Genomic DNA, 15,632 nt, shown 5'->3' on the forward strand with positions numbered 1-15,632 from the left:
TCTTCGTACCAGTTACGTAAAAAAATATGTAAATCTGGCATCGACCCCACGATTCACTTAGAATGTCATGCTCCCCTTGAATTACTGCTTACAAGCTCATGAGAAGCCAGTACATAATGTAGCGCAGAGTGCTTAAAAATCCCTTATTTGTTATGATAGCATTCCATTAATGCCTTTTTGTATGTCAAGGGACTGACACGTCATTGTGTTTTATTAAGGCAATGTAATTATGGTAATACTCAGCCTTGTCTCAATAAGCAAGGCTCTCCCATCAATGCCATTAAAATTGTATTTCTCTCTGGTTCAAAGTTCAGCTGGCTGAGGTCACCACTACTACACAATTAGAGGCATCCGCCAGGCTGCAACAGAGTGATGAATTTGATGGATCTCGGCCTGATTGAGCAAGATAGCTCTTAGTTCTTCCATGCCTGGACCATTTTGTGATTCCTCCCCCCCCCCCACTGCATTTTTCTGTAATCCTTTGGAGGTTATGTATGCATGCATTGTACGACTCCAGAATACATCTCACAATATTTTTAAATAGTACCAGACAGCAGTAAATCAAAGCGGTGCCCATCTATTCTGGAGACTTGCAGTTTAATTTAGCTTCTTGTAGGATGCACTCAGGACAACAAGGAACCCCAACAAAGCTGACAAGCACCCTACTAGTGAGTGTTCCTTGACAGAAATTCTTGTGAAAAGGGCCCCCTGAAGGTCAATAGTTTAAAAACCACTGTTCTGAGGGAAGAGCTACGTGCAGTGGTAGCGATGACGTGGTGTAGTGGTTACAGTGTCAGCCTACGGGTGGGGGACCTGGGTTCAAATCCCGCTCCCACTGGTGACTTCAGGCCAGTTCTTCTCTCTCAGCCATAACCTGCTTCACAGGGTTGTTATGAAAATAAAACTGAAGAAAGATGAATCATGTTTGCCACCTTGGTCTCCTTGGGAAAAGGGTGGAATAAAAAATATATGATTCATTAGCATGTATCTTTGAACGTCATCCCCCATTCTGTATTTTACAGCTGTTTGGCCATGACCTTTATGCAAATAAATAGATGGAGTACGGGCAATTTCCATGGGAAAAGTGGCAAATACTTCCTCTATCACAGGACTGAGTAAGCTACAGTCCATGGGCCACCTCTGCCCTCTGGCATCTTTTCATCTGGCCCTCAAGCTGCTCTGCATTAAAACACTGTGTCAGAGACGCACCCACCCTGTGAGGCAGACAGCATGGCAGCATCACTCCCCTACCAATTGAATTAGCCCGGACCAGAAATGATGAGACGCTATTCTGGCAATGTCACTCACTGCCTGGGGAAGATATGAGATACACTGATTTGGTAACAGAGTGGGGAAGCGGTATCTGAGGATGCCTTGAGGAGCAGGGGAAAAACCATGAGCACTTCAGCGAGGGGGAAGGAAGTGGACCAAGCCGCCAGCGTGCTCCCCCCAGGCCACTGATGGGAAATTCTTGACAGAACTTTCCCAGAAGAGAGACCTCCGCGAGAGGTAATTATATGGCCTGCAAAACAATATTGAGCTTCTCAGGCTGACCATTCCTGCTCTGCTGGCTGTTTCCCCCCCCCCACCTAATAACTCTACCCCCTAATTGGCTACTTTCCAGGCTTGAAGCTCAGCTGTGGGGGAAAAAGTGGTGAGAAGAAGAATTGCTGGGGGGTGGGGGATAGGCAGAGGAAGGTTTGACACTGCTTCTCAGCTTGAAGGTGCCAGCCTGCCCTGCAACACTTGAAGACATGGGTCTGTTACCATCACATGGGCCTCTTATGCATGGCTGTTTCACTTGTGGTCACCCCTCCGATGATTTTGGGTCTTTCTTTTGATTATGCATGGCGTTTCCGACCGTTAGAGGTCGCCTTGCTCTCCCCCTGTGTTCCTATTTCCGCGTGTTTTGCCTGCATTTGCAAATTTGAGATAAAACAGGTCTCTGAAAATGTGGACGAAATGCAGGGGGAGAGCGAGACGACCCCTGATGCATAATCAAAACAAAGACCTGAAGTCGTCAGAGGGGTGACCGTGAGGGAAACAGCCAAGCATAAAAGGCCCTGTAGTTCAAATAACATAGACCAAACCAAGCTGGATCTATACATGCTATAACAAGGCCAGCTGTACCGTAAGGCCATCCGAGGCAGCTACTTCAGGCAGTGGATTTGGGGGAGGTTGCCCATTAGGGCTGTCGATTCGGTTTATCCTGAACTGAAAAACAGCCGAATTTCCCCCAATTCGGCGGTTTTCAGTTCGGATAGAGCCGAATTAAAAAAACGTGGGAAAATGAGGAGCCGAATTGGCGAGTTCGGGCAAACGCCGAATACATTCAGCAAATTCGGGGGCTCCGAATCAGCAGCATAACTGTCAGTTAATAAGCAACTAGCAGCATTCTCCCGCGGCCAATGGTGGCCAAGCCGGGTCTTCTTCTGGTCAATCAGTCGCGGTTGAGTGTGTGAGCCCAGCTGCTGCGCGGCCCAGGGAGAAAAAGAGAGAGTGTCTGTTTGTGTGTGAGAGAGATCCCCGTGGGGGGGGGGGTGCATGTGCACATTTGCGCCTTTCCGCGGCTCTGGGGTGGCTTGTTTTGAGGTAGAGGTCCCAAACATTCAGTGTAGCTTGAGGGGACCCTTCTTGCAAGAACCCCCAAGTTTTGTAAAGATTGGGTCAGGGGGTCCTGAGTTATGGGGCCCGGAAGGGGTCCTCCCATCTGCCCATGGCAATAAAGCCATTACAAACACATTCATGGCTTTCTGTGGCTCCGGGGGGGGGGGCATTTTTGGAGGTAGAGGTCCCACACTTTCAGTGTAGCTTGAGGGGACCCTTCTTGCAAGAACCCCCATTTTTTGTGAAGATTGGGTCAGGGCCCCTCGAGTTTCCAGTTAAGTGAATCCAAGTTATTCTCAATGGAATATTCCACTGGGTGTTCTTTATGTTTACCTTCGGGACCTTACTATTTAGAACCATGGCTTAAAGAAAGGGAAACATAGGGCAGCAGCAGGATGGGATGGAAATATGGCTAAAAGTGTGAGCTGGGAAGACCAAGGTCCAAATCATGCCTCAGCCATCAACTCACGGGAGAGGGCGGGACATAGGAAAGTCAATGTTAATCTTTCATCAGATCCCGCATCCCCCCCCCCCCGCTTGCAGTGCATTTCTCCCGTTTCCAGACAACGCCTCTATTGATATTTGGAATGCCATTCAGGTGGTTGTTCACCTTCACAGGGGTCTTTTGCCTACAGCCCTTAGCATTACTGATAACATGAGGCAGAATCCTGTTTCCACGGCACCCACACAATGTTTACAGTGAATTTAAAGCTGCTATTAACATATATTGTAATATGTTTTTAAAGTTTGGTAATAACAATACTTAGCATTTGTATGCAATTAGGAAATGCCCCACATTGGCTCAGTAGCACAAAGATGCTGAGCTCTGGGGCTAGACATGTCATTTCCTGCTCACCTTAGCAGTCTAGTGCAAAGTTATGTGAGCCGGAAGCAGCTTATCTAACCATGAACCTGAGCGATATAACACGAGCAGCAATATCTTTACTTTTTTGTTTGAGTGCAACATGGGGCAGAGAATAAGCAGGCATTCCCAAATCTTGGTTTTGCTTAGGGGATAGAGCAGGCCAGTTCTGCCTCTATTTTTCCCTTTAACATTCCCAAGGTATGCTGTGCTCAGTTCTCATCAGTTTTTTGGGGGGTGGGGGGGTTAATTTACAAAACCATATATTTCTGCATATCTGGGAATATGATTCACAATAGGGAAGGCAGCATGGTATAGCCTGATCTTGTCAGATCTTGGAAGCTAAGCAGAGCCAGTACTTGGAAGGGAGACCACCAAGGAAGACTCTGCAGAGGAAGGCAATGGCAAACCACTTCTGCTTCTCACTTGCCTTGTAACCCCCTTGCCAGGGTTACCATAAGTCAGCCGTGACTATATAGCACTTCACACACACACACACACAGAGTTCACAACTGTCTCAGCAAATGCTGGGAGATTTGGGGGGTGTGTGCCTGAGGAGGGCAGAGTTAGGGGAGGATGTGATGTCAGCTCCAAGTGAAGCTCTAGGCTGCCTCCTGTTGCCTCTATGGTCTTTACCACAGAGACTGGGGAAATCCTTAGAGCGTCACTATGTGGAGGCTATTTTTTCTCATCAATTCCTCAGAGGCAGGAATTGGGACTGGGGGTGAATAATTCCCTGTCCCAGGCAAACGGGAGGCCTAGTGGGGAGTCCCCTAACTATGCAGAAACCCATCCCTTGGTCTGAGGTTGCTTGCTTTCATGAATGGCACAAGCCATCCATTTCACTGTGTGATACACTAATTATTATAATGCTGTGGATTCAAAACACTTCATGCACCTTATCTCAGAAATCTTTACAACAATCCTGTACAGTGGGTCGGTGTTATCACCGTATTGCAGTTGGAAGGAGAGGCCAGGGCTAGGAGGTTAGCCTAGGGCCATTTAATGGAGTCATGGCTGAAGTAAAATTTGAATCTGAGGCTTCCTGACTCTCAGGTCACTCTATACAGCAATTATCCCCTTTCGAAAGTTAGGACTTTCTTGGAGAAGGACCTAAGGGTTCATTTAGCTTGAGCTCCCTGCAGCTTGTTTTTCTGACAAGTAGACATTTGAACATTTAAAAGAGATTGTATATATTTCCCCCACAAATCTTCTGATGAAAGGCTGTAAGATTCCACGGAAGTCAAGGGAGTCATATATTCATCTGGAAATGGCAAAGTGTGGTGCATTTCTTCATGTTCTAGGACTGACAGCATAGGTCCAGGAATTAAGATGAATGTATTATAATTTCAGAAAATAAAAAGCTTGACCTGGAAATTTTGTTGCAGCCCATGCTAAACCAGTAGATCAGTTCAAAACCAGGGAGGGGCCATGGCTTTAATGGTAGAGCATCTGCTTGCCTTGCAGAAGGTCCCAGTTTCCATCCCTGGCATTTCCGATTAAAAGGCTCAGGTAGTAAATGATGTGAAAGACCTGAGACCCTGAAGAGCCCGTCAGAGTAGTAGATAATACAGACTTTAGAAAATTTTGAGATCTCTGCCAGAATAAGTTAACTCAGTGTGATCCAGTTAGACAAAGTTGACCTATATAGATAGGGTTGCCAGCTCTGGGTTGGGAAATACCTGGAGATTTTTGGGGCAAAGCCTGAGGAGGGTGGGGTTTGGGGAGGGGAGGGACTTCAATGCCACAGAGTGCAATTGCCAAAGCAGCCATTTTCTCCAGGTGAACTGATCTCTATCTGCTGGAGAGCAGCTGTAATAGCAGGAGATCTCCTGCTAGTACCTGGAGGTTGGCAATCCTATAAATAGATCATGGAGTGATGAAATTAAAAAGCTTGCAGGAACAATAAGCTTTTTAAAGCGTATCTATAGATAAGCCCTTTTCTGTGCTGCACATTTTCATCTCAGTAGATCCTAAATCACTCTACAAACTTTATATATAAACACGAAAGTGCAGCTATCTCTGGAATGGAACTCAGTGTCCAGCTGGCCTCTCCTGGTAGTTCACAAATAAGGAAAGGAGATATTTTTGACCAAGGGCATCAGGACGGATCCCTCTTATTACAGAAAGTACATGGCAGCTTTATAGTACAGGGTTGTTGTTTTCTGGGGACAGAACATGGTGATAAGGAGCTGCTGATCTCCATGTCGAAAAACTAGTGCACATTTAGAGACACTTCCTGAAAAGATCCTGAGATCAGGACTGCATGGGGGAGGGAGAAGGCTTTAATTCTTCCTATGATTTCACTAACACTGACCCACCCTCACTCTTATTAGTCTAATAAAGATAGTCTGTGTTTTTTACCCTAGAAGAGCTAATGACAACTGGAGGAAGAGGTGGTTTCAATTAATGAAACTCGGTGGTGATGGAAGAGTTAAAGTCTCTGTGATATGAATCAAGCCTTGTGGGACTGGGACTGGACCGCTCTTGCAATTTTAAGACATAAGGAGGTCTGTGATCTCTGCCTCAGCTAGTCTGATAGTTTAAATTGTACCTGACAGCTTAAAAATCACCATTTACTATTCAGGGTAGAACTACACATCACACCCACATTTTATTTACTTACTTATCTGTTTTACAAACATTCTATAGCACTTTACAACTAAAAACTCTCAGTGTGTGTGTGTGTGTGTGTGTGAATCCTTCTTAGGGTTGCCAACCTCCAAATACTAGCTGGAGATCTCCTGCCATTACAACGGATCTCCAGCCAATAGAGATCAGTTCACCTGGAGGAAATGGCTGCTTTGGCTATTTGACTCTATGACATTGAAGTCCCTCCCCTCCCCAAACCCCGCCCTCCTCAGGCTCCGCCCTAAAAACCTCCCACTGGTGGCAAAGAGGGACCTGGCAACCCTAATCCTTCTCCAGCTGTCAGTCATGTTCCTTCTGCTTCTCCTTCCAGCTACTTCCACTCACCCCCAGACACAGGTTTACCCTTGCAAAGTGCATCGGGGATCATATCTGGGGGGCTGAAGCCCTTCTTCCCTGCATTGCTACTCCGGTTTAAATTACCCCTTTCTCAAAAGGGGTCCCCGACCTTTTTGAGCCTGCGGGCAACTTTGGACACAGTATGATGAGCGCAGCCACAAAATGACTGCCACCAAATGGCTGCCACAGGAGGCGGAGCTGGCCACCAAATGGCTGCTGCGGCTTACCTTCAGTCACACAGTGCAAATCTTTGAGCTGTGGTGCTAGCTGATGCCAAATCAATGCTTTTAAAAAACTGCACAGCCAATTAAATCTCCAATGGCCAATCAGAAGCCTTGCTGGGCAAAAGCCCACCTGGTCCCAACCACTTTCTGAAAGCACTTGGCAGGCACCAGGAACAGGGTTGCCAACCTCCAGGTACTAGCTGGAGATCCCCTGCTATTACAACCGATCTCCAGCTGATAGAGATCGGTTCACCTGGAGAAAATGGCTGCTTTGGCAATTGGACTCTTTGGCATTGAAGCCCCTCCCCTCCCCAAACCCCGCCTTCCTCAGACTGTGCCCCAAAAACCTCCTGCCTGTGGCGAATAGGGACCTGGCAACCCTAACCAGGAAAGGTGTCAGCTGCCTCCATGGCACTCACAAGCACCATATTTGGGACTTTTCATAATGTTACAGAGGTAGCTGCTTGGGTTTTTGTCTGGTATTTTCATGGGATACGTAACTCCCCTCTGATCAATCTTGTTCAAAAGGAAGAGATTCAGGGGTTTCGCTTTAAAGTTGCTTTAATTATTATTCCTGTACCCCCCGACAGTTGCTTTTTACCAGGGATAGTCCATATTTTCTGCAACCCATGCCTAATAAATCACTGTGCAGATTTTGTCTCAATTTTAAACTTTGGGGAATGCCTGGTTTAGAATGCTGTTAGTCAGAGTTGCTGTAGTGATTCTTCAGGGTTCACTTCCCTGTCTTGGGTCAGTACAATCAAATCCCTGAGAGAGGGAGTGAATGGATCTTGTACACGTGCCGGTAAATGCATGCACATGGACAATGAGACACCATGCTGTCCTTTCATATGCTGGTGAGGTTCATTCACTGTGCAGTACTAAAGAGAGAAAAGTTAATTAAAATCAGTGGGCTCAGAAGGGCATAATTCAGTTTAGGATTGCGCTGCTAGAACTATCAATAATAATAGATTGGTGGTCAGTAAGCTCCTTGTCTTTTAGAATAGTGCAGGACAGACTATGTGCAATAACAGAATATTGCACACAACATGCAGAGCAGAACCTTCATCAGTGAGCAGTGACAGGCACATGGGCAGTAATCAATGATATGAGAAAAGGGGTGTTACATATGTGGCCTTGTTTTCATCTGTGAAGTGTCTGAGTGATGAGTTCCAGCGAATTATGATGACTTTTGTTCACAAGTGAGCTGTCCCACTGTAAAGACAGATCCCACTAGTGCAATTCCTCACAGGTCCTGGCCTGTATAAGACTGCTTCATAAATCCCATCAAACGACAGGTACCTTACAATGGTTATATTAAAAAGAACAACCCTGTTTGCACACTTTTGATGTAAAAAGGAAAGAGACCAAAGCTTGGAAGAAGAGGTACATTTTCACAGTCTATTTTCATAGTTGCAAGGACGGAGAAATTCAGATATAAGGAGGCAATGGGTACCAGATCGGGCAGCCAACTCTGGGTTGGAGAATTCCTGGAGACTTGGAGTCAAGCCTGGGGGAGGGTGGATTTGGGGAGAAAAGGGGCCTCAGCAGAGAGGTCCACCCTCCAAAGCAGCCATTTTCTCAAGCAGAATCGATCTCTGTAGTTTGGAGATCTGCAGTAAATCCAGGACATCTCCAGGCCCCACCTGGAGGTTGGTAACCCTAGTTCCAGAGAAAAGATGCAGCAAAAGAGAAACTGAGAAGATAAAGAATATAGCAATTGCTTTGCTGGATCAAACTAAGACCTATCTAATGCTAGTCCAACATTCTGTTTCCAAAAATGGCAAGCCACGCATCTCTATCTGGTGGTTTAAAAGTGAGGCATAAGAGCCTTTTCATATTATCGGTCCCCAGAATCTAACATCCATAGGTATATTGCCTCTATGTATGGAGAATCACTTATATTGAAAAACTTTCCTTCACAGCCTTCAATCAGTTTAGAATCCTTTGCATTTGAAATTGAATTACAGGCATTCACACATGCATGTGAATAGCACATGAGAGGCTAACAGTGTAGTTCTTGAGCCCGCTGTCTTGTGAACTTAGAAGGCCATACCTCTGTGAGGGACTGCACTGTAAAAGACACAGAGTTGTCATCTGGTTTTTATTCAACAGAACTGTGAGATGGCATTGAAAACACATGAAGGAGCAAAAGCTCATAATGCGTTTCACATGCTGCATGATCCTGCAAGGCTGGAAATTATTATGAAAAACTTATTTTTACTCTTTGGCCAGACGTCTTTGCTATGAATTCAAGGAAAAGGCTGTAAGTAAATGTTGCATTGAAATACTGAGAGCTCAGCATAAAATTCTGAAAAGTAGGCAGTGCAGAACAAAAAGCTGTTGATTCTGAATGTTTCGTTCCCATGCTGCTTTTCTGTCTATAAAATTGCTATGGATTTTTCCCCCAGTCAAAAATAATGAATTATTGATCATGACAAGATTTGAATTTGTGGCCCTCCAAACTTTGCAGCCTGGAGTTTATGCCGTTAAGTGGTCTTCTGAGAAAAATACCACATGTGAACCACATAATAATGCAGCCCTGACTAGGGCACTTAACAAAAGAATCAGGAAGGGAATACTAAGTGAAGTTTTCCATCACCTTCAAAGTTCAGCTGCTTTTGGGGGGCAGCTGCCACTTCTCCTGCTTAAGAAAAGTATTGTCCGCTCAGCCAGCTACCCTTTCCCCCATTAGGGGCCAGAGACAGTATTTTGAAGCCCAAGTTTAATGTTTTTGAGTCTACCAGTATTCATTTAAAACAACTTTCAACAGCAGGTAAACCATCCTGAACAGAACCAACTAAGATCATGTGGTCTTCAGACAAATCCACAGACTACCAGCTCCCTAACCCTGCTAAATGTCTCTAAATTACAAATTCTATCCATACACAAGCTGTCCCGTTGTACAGTATTTCCCCTCTGGCTATATCAGTTTCCTCCATCATTACGTCCCTCTTCACTCTTGCCCAAGTGTCTGTAAGCATGGCGAAGTAAGTTCTGGTCCTCTTTCCCAAATAGCCACACCCCACCTCTGCTGCAGGAAGTTATATTGGCAAGATAGGGACAAAGGACTCATCCAGGCCTCTTCAGGTGCCCATGTGACAGAGCAGAGAAAGTGGTTTATGGGTCAGAGATGCAGGTCACAGAACAGGGCTAAATACTTTACAGTGGCTTGTGTCCAATGAGATCTGCTTGTGCCTAGGGGGCAAAGTGTGGGTCTGCAGGGAGAGGAGGAAACTGGTGAAAATTGTTCCCCTTCCAACAACATAAGAGCCCTCATGTCATCAGCATTGAGCGGTAAGATGCAAGCCATTCTGTTTACATTCTAGAGTAATAGCTAGAGCCAGTTTATTACACACACATTTCCTCTTCTGTATGTGATATAACCAGTCATCTGACTTTGTTCTGTTTACATCTGGATCTGCCTATAGCCAGTTGTTTATATAACTCTGCATAATATGTTTGGCAGAGCTGACTCATTGTTTCTGCAGATGGTGTAATCGTTGTCTGTACTGTTTTTCAACACATTGTATACAAAACAGATCCTTCCATACTGTAAGCTGGACTGATTTGGGGATTGAGGTTAGTCCTCTTAATTTATTTTCATTCATTAAATATCAGGGCAGTTTCAAAGCATCACAGAGGTGAGCAGTAATGCAGAATGGGAGGGGGGGATGGATTTCAAATGGTCAAAGCTCTTTCGTACATCCCCATTTTAAATGTATTTATAGGTCTAACTGACCTACATTTGGTACTGGATGCCAGAAGCCCCAGTTCCATAGTTGTTCACTCTAGCAAGTCGATGTACTGGATAGGAAGGAGGCGAGAATTTGAATTGTCATGAAATGTGCTGTAAATCTGTTCTCACATGGGAATATCTCGATCATTTCCCCCCTGTGTTTTCACTGTGTGATTGGCAAAAATTTCCCACTGGCCTCAAAACTCAGAATCAAATATTTTCTCATTGCCCCCAAGCAACGAGCACTGTGTGATCCACAGTAGCTGTGACATCACTGGTGTGACATTAGAACAGCACAGCCAATAGCACTCAGACTTACATATGTAATAAACACTCCAACCTGTATTGGCTGGCATTTCTTGTTGAAAGGTGATCCCCCTTCCCTTTTTGCTTTTTGTTCATCCTGTGATCAAGTACACACATTTGCAGTGAGCATTTGTTTAATTGCATAGCCTTGTTATGATGGAAACAAAGAGTCTTCAAAGGTTAAAATGTGAAAAGTAAATGGTAAAAATGTACAACTATGCTGTACCATACCGGCAGCTGTGTAGATTCCCTAATAGTAGGTGAAGTATCCCACACACACAAAAATCTGTGATAATTACTGATTGCTCCGTAATCATAGGAGTGGCATGTGGTAACTCACAATTGTGTAAGAAGAGCAGCTGCTGTTTTCCACGGAGGCAACTTGACGTTCACAAAGCCAATCGCTTCTCTAAATCAGGACAAGTTCTGCAGACCTGTCATTCACAACTGCCATTCCAGCTGCATGCTTTTTGGGTAGGAAACCATGCTTGGGGGGAAAGTGCTTTAATGTGGTCAAACTACTGCTTGAGTAACTGTTGATGCTTCTTCAAGCACATTCCAGACTATAAATAATACCTGTAAGTTAACACAAACTGCCTTTTAGGTACCCAGAGACCCATTTAAAGGCCTGATCCTTCCCCCCTTCCCATGTCTTTATGTTTGCATGATGCATATGCCTAACATCAGATGTGTTAGATGAAAAAATGTCTTCCACTACCTTGTTCTATAAGATTCAAGCTCAGTGTGATTCCTTTTGTTAAAAACACCAGTAGAAAGTCATCTGGGCTGGACTTTTGAATTTGGTGATGATGCTTTGTGGAGATTCTTTGTCTCTAATTTTAAGCAGATGCAAAAACAGAGATATACTCAGATAAACAATATACATAAAAAATTCAATGATGTTATGTTGTTGAAGAGCTTTAGACCTAGCAGCGTTCATACTTAATCATGACAGCTTAGCAAAATAAACAGGCCAAGCCTGCTCCATTAAAGTGTGTTTGGTCTGTGATCTTCAAAGAGGCTGAAGCTACTACAGATGGCACTTCCCACATATCCCACCTAAGGATCCCTGTCATTCAGGGTCAATTTGGAATGTGTGTCAGTTGATTTTCACTTTCATTCCTAAAGTGTCAGACATTTTAAGCTCTTTTCAGACATTTCAAGGAGGGGATAATGGATACACATGGCGGGGAAGCAGGAACACAGTCACAAAGTATGCCCTGATATGCGCCCATTCACTGGAATACCCATGTATTGCCTATGCAATTATAAGTGTCCACATAGCTTTCTCTGTGTGCCTAATTGGGAACCATGTAGGGAAGTGCATCTGCACATGTGTTCATGTTCAGGCTCAATACAGATGTTCCAATAAATACGCAGAGGTCAGAGCTTGCTGTTGTGATTCCACCACCCCCTTCCATGTGCATTTATTTCTGCCCTTTAGAACATTTGGAAGGCCTGTTCATAGTTTCAGATCATGCACACGTGGAACGGGGGGATCATGATCTTGCCGACTGTCTCTACCCCACCTTCCATTCATTCTGCCAAAGCACCTACCACTGCATACACTCAGTTCTCTGTGCAAAAGGCAGGCTCTCCAGTCTCACAGACAAACCCTGCACACAATACAGTTGTAAGCACATAGGGCTCAGTTTACATCTTTGACTGGATGCATGGAAGCAGCGGTCAGAACAGTGAGTAGGACCTTCACCCCCCCTTCCACACGTTCAGTGTACACAATGTAAAGGTTTAAATAAGTTTATGATGAAGAGGTGTGAGAAATTATATAAAACTGACACACATGTCGATTCATATTGACATTCGTTTTAAACCTTGGGATTTCAGAGCTGCCTGGCTAAAGAAGTAATTCCTGAATCAGCCCTAAACATACATAAAAAGGGTTAAGTTTGCAGATTAGTTGTTCCAATGTATCTTTGGCTGTTTCAGAATATTTTCTGACAAGGGACAATCTTCACATGAAACTCTGCAACTGCAGTTTTCACATGAGACTGCCTATGTAAAAGCAATACTTATGTAAAGGCACCCTTATATCTCAGGCCTTATATCGCCACCTTTATATTTCCACATCATCTTTTTTTTTAATTGCACATATAATACATGCCCACAAAAGTTCAGTGAGAAAAGCATGATATAAATACAGTATCATCTCATGCCCTGACCTGGATAGCCCAGGCTAGCCTGACCTCGTCAGATCTCGGAAACTAAGCAGGATCAGCCTTGGAGGATGGGAGACCACCAAGGAAGTCCAGGTAGGGTTGCCAGGTCCCTCTTTGCCACTGATAGGAGGTTTTTGGGGTGAAGCCTGAGGAGGGCAGGATTTGAGGAGGAGAGGGACTTCAATGCCATATAGTCCAATTGCCAAAGTGGCCATTTTCTCCAGGGGAACTGACCTCTATCGGCTGGAGATCAGTTGTAATAGCAGGAGGTCTCCAGCTAGTACCTGGAGCTTGGCAACCCTAAGTCCAGGGTTGCTACACAGAAGCAGGCAATGGCAGACCACCTATGTACATCTCTTGCCTTGAGAGGCCCATGAGGGATTGCCATAAGTTGGCTGTGACTTGACAGCAAAACAAGAACAACAGTTTATACTTTGGGGAGATGGCTTCTAACTGAGACCTCTCTGAGGAGTTAATCTTTCCTCTGGACCAGCTTTTGATAGTTGTATTTACTAATAAGAGACTCCCCCTCTCCATGGACAGTACAGGCTGCAGACAGCTTCCCAAAGCCAGTCTGATTGTTTCTGCTGGGATGAAGCTCTGATTTCTCCTGTCTTAGCTCCTGTCATGAAATACATACCTGACTCCAAAGTCAGACATAACCTAGGCAGGATTTTGCCTTAAAGAACTGATTTGGTGCCATTTATTTAAAAAGCCAATTTGTGTTTTCCTCCCCTGTTGGAAATGCTGCTCTGCCCCGGGGGGTGGCGGGGGTCATGGGCCAAAAACAGGTACGTGCAGGTCTGCAGCAGGCTCACCACTTAAAGTATATAATCTGTAAGCACCCACAGTCATTTGAGAGGAGTATTCCACATTAGAACATGCAGTTTGGCTCATCCCAGAGCCAACCATTGTTACAAAATCAGTAGAGTTTACAGTACTGTAAACAACCTGAACTATGAGAACTATTTATGACATGGGGGGAAAGTAATATAAGTAATACTAAACAGTCCAAGTCTTCTATGGTGTCCCAGCGTTTTAGTCCTGAACCCAGGATAAGGTTCACAATAAAAATCATGATGTACATACTACATGATACATTATTTTTTCTGTGGAAGTAATAAGAATTTCCTAAGAAAAAGTGTACTTAAGAGCTGCTTCGGTCCAACATCCTGGGGAATACCATCGCCGTAAACAAGAAAGACCAGATGCTTCCTCAGATCTCCCGAACACCAAGAGGAAAGTATGCAATTCCTTCTCACATTGCACAATCATTTGTCCTTTTCTGGCTCTCTGCATCACATCATAAAGAAAGACTAGCAAGAGTTCAAAATAGTTCAGCAAGCTACACAAACGGATTATATTCAGCAGTACTTGAGTCTTAAAAAAAAGAGAAATCCAAGGTATGTGGGGCTAAGCTCAGCTAATATAATTCCCTAGTAAAGGGGCTAGCGTAAACCCAAGAGAACAGTGGGTCAACTGGTGATAGATAAAAGAACCCAAACACCAGTTTTACTACATCAAGCAAAAATCTATGTACCCCAATACAATGGATCCAGCAATGAGCAAATCTGGATACAAAGGAGATGCGGAGTCAGAAAGGGTGCTTACAGAATTCTTGGGTCTCACTCCACGTTTCAAATGACATCCTGGACAATAGGCTATCCTGACAGTGAACACATGAAGCTGCCTATACTGAATTAGATCCTTGGTTCATCAAAGTCATTATTGTCCACTCAGACCTGCAGAGGCTCTCCAGGGTCTCAGGCAGGCATCTTTCACATCACCTACTTGCCTGGTCCCTTTAACTGGAGATGCCGGGGATTGAACCTGGGACCTTCTGCATATCAAGCAGATGCTCTACCACTGAGCCACAGCCTCTCCCCATGAATCTTAATGAAGATTCAGGCTGAGGACTTGAGGTTTATCTATTGATCTTGCAGTATGCCAACCAGCATGTGGAATACACATGCATTGCAGCTGAGCATATGTTGCCAGATTACCTCAGTTTCACTTAGCTTGTTGCATGCTGGAGGGTAACCTCAACCTTGGTTACCAAAAAAATTGTTTTATGGCACACCCCATTGCAATCTGTAGCTATTCAACTCACATGTTGACACAGATGGGCTGCACCATCCTGTATCTTTGAACTGAATCCCTTTTGGAAATACTACTAGAGTGAAGAAAAGTTCTATGAACTGTAGAACAGCATTTCAAAGCATAACAATTAGTTGTAGACTTGCAAAAGAGTGTCCCAGGTACCACTGAACATAGGCAGTGCAGGAGATCAAGAGGTGCTTATTTTAAGCTGATAAAGACAAAATTCCATCAGCGGCCTGGTCTTGATCTTCTTGCTCCTTTCTTCCTCCAATTCCATTGTCAGTCAGAGGAGAAAGCTTTTAATTTGTTTCTCCAAATCTGCTCCTGGCTTTTCGTGTTGCTTCTGTTGTATGAAATGTCATATACGGTAATCTGAGAGGGTGGAAAGGGAGAGGTAACTCTGCATAGGAAGGGCATTATTGGCACTGTAACACACATGGAGGTAACTGGGTCACACAGAAAATGTGTTACATAATTGAAGGGAAGCCATGATGAGCTGGAAGAATGGTATCTCAGGAAGTGAGTAAAACAAACAAACAAACAACAGAGTTCCCTGATGGGAAAATGACGACACTTCAGACTGCCCTATTGTTAGACAAAAAGAAAGCAATATAGGCAGACTCTCTTGA

At 44.5% G+C, this 15,632-nt stretch overlaps 1 non-coding gene across 1 annotated transcript; it reads right to left on the reverse strand.

The window, feature by feature from the left end:
• Positions 1–14,712: 14,712 nt before the first annotated feature.
• TRNAI-GAU (transfer RNA isoleucine (anticodon GAU)) lies at positions 14,713–14,787 on the reverse strand. The gene has a single exon. It is a non-coding gene; the product is annotated as a tRNA-Ile (tRNA).
• Between the last annotated feature and the right edge of the window lie 845 nt (positions 14,788–15,632).

Source organism: Euleptes europaea, chromosome 8 (assembly GCF_029931775.1).
Source record: "Euleptes europaea isolate rEulEur1 chromosome 8, rEulEur1.hap1, whole genome shotgun sequence".
Classification (NCBI taxonomy): domain Eukaryota; kingdom Metazoa; phylum Chordata; class Lepidosauria; order Squamata; family Sphaerodactylidae; genus Euleptes; species Euleptes europaea.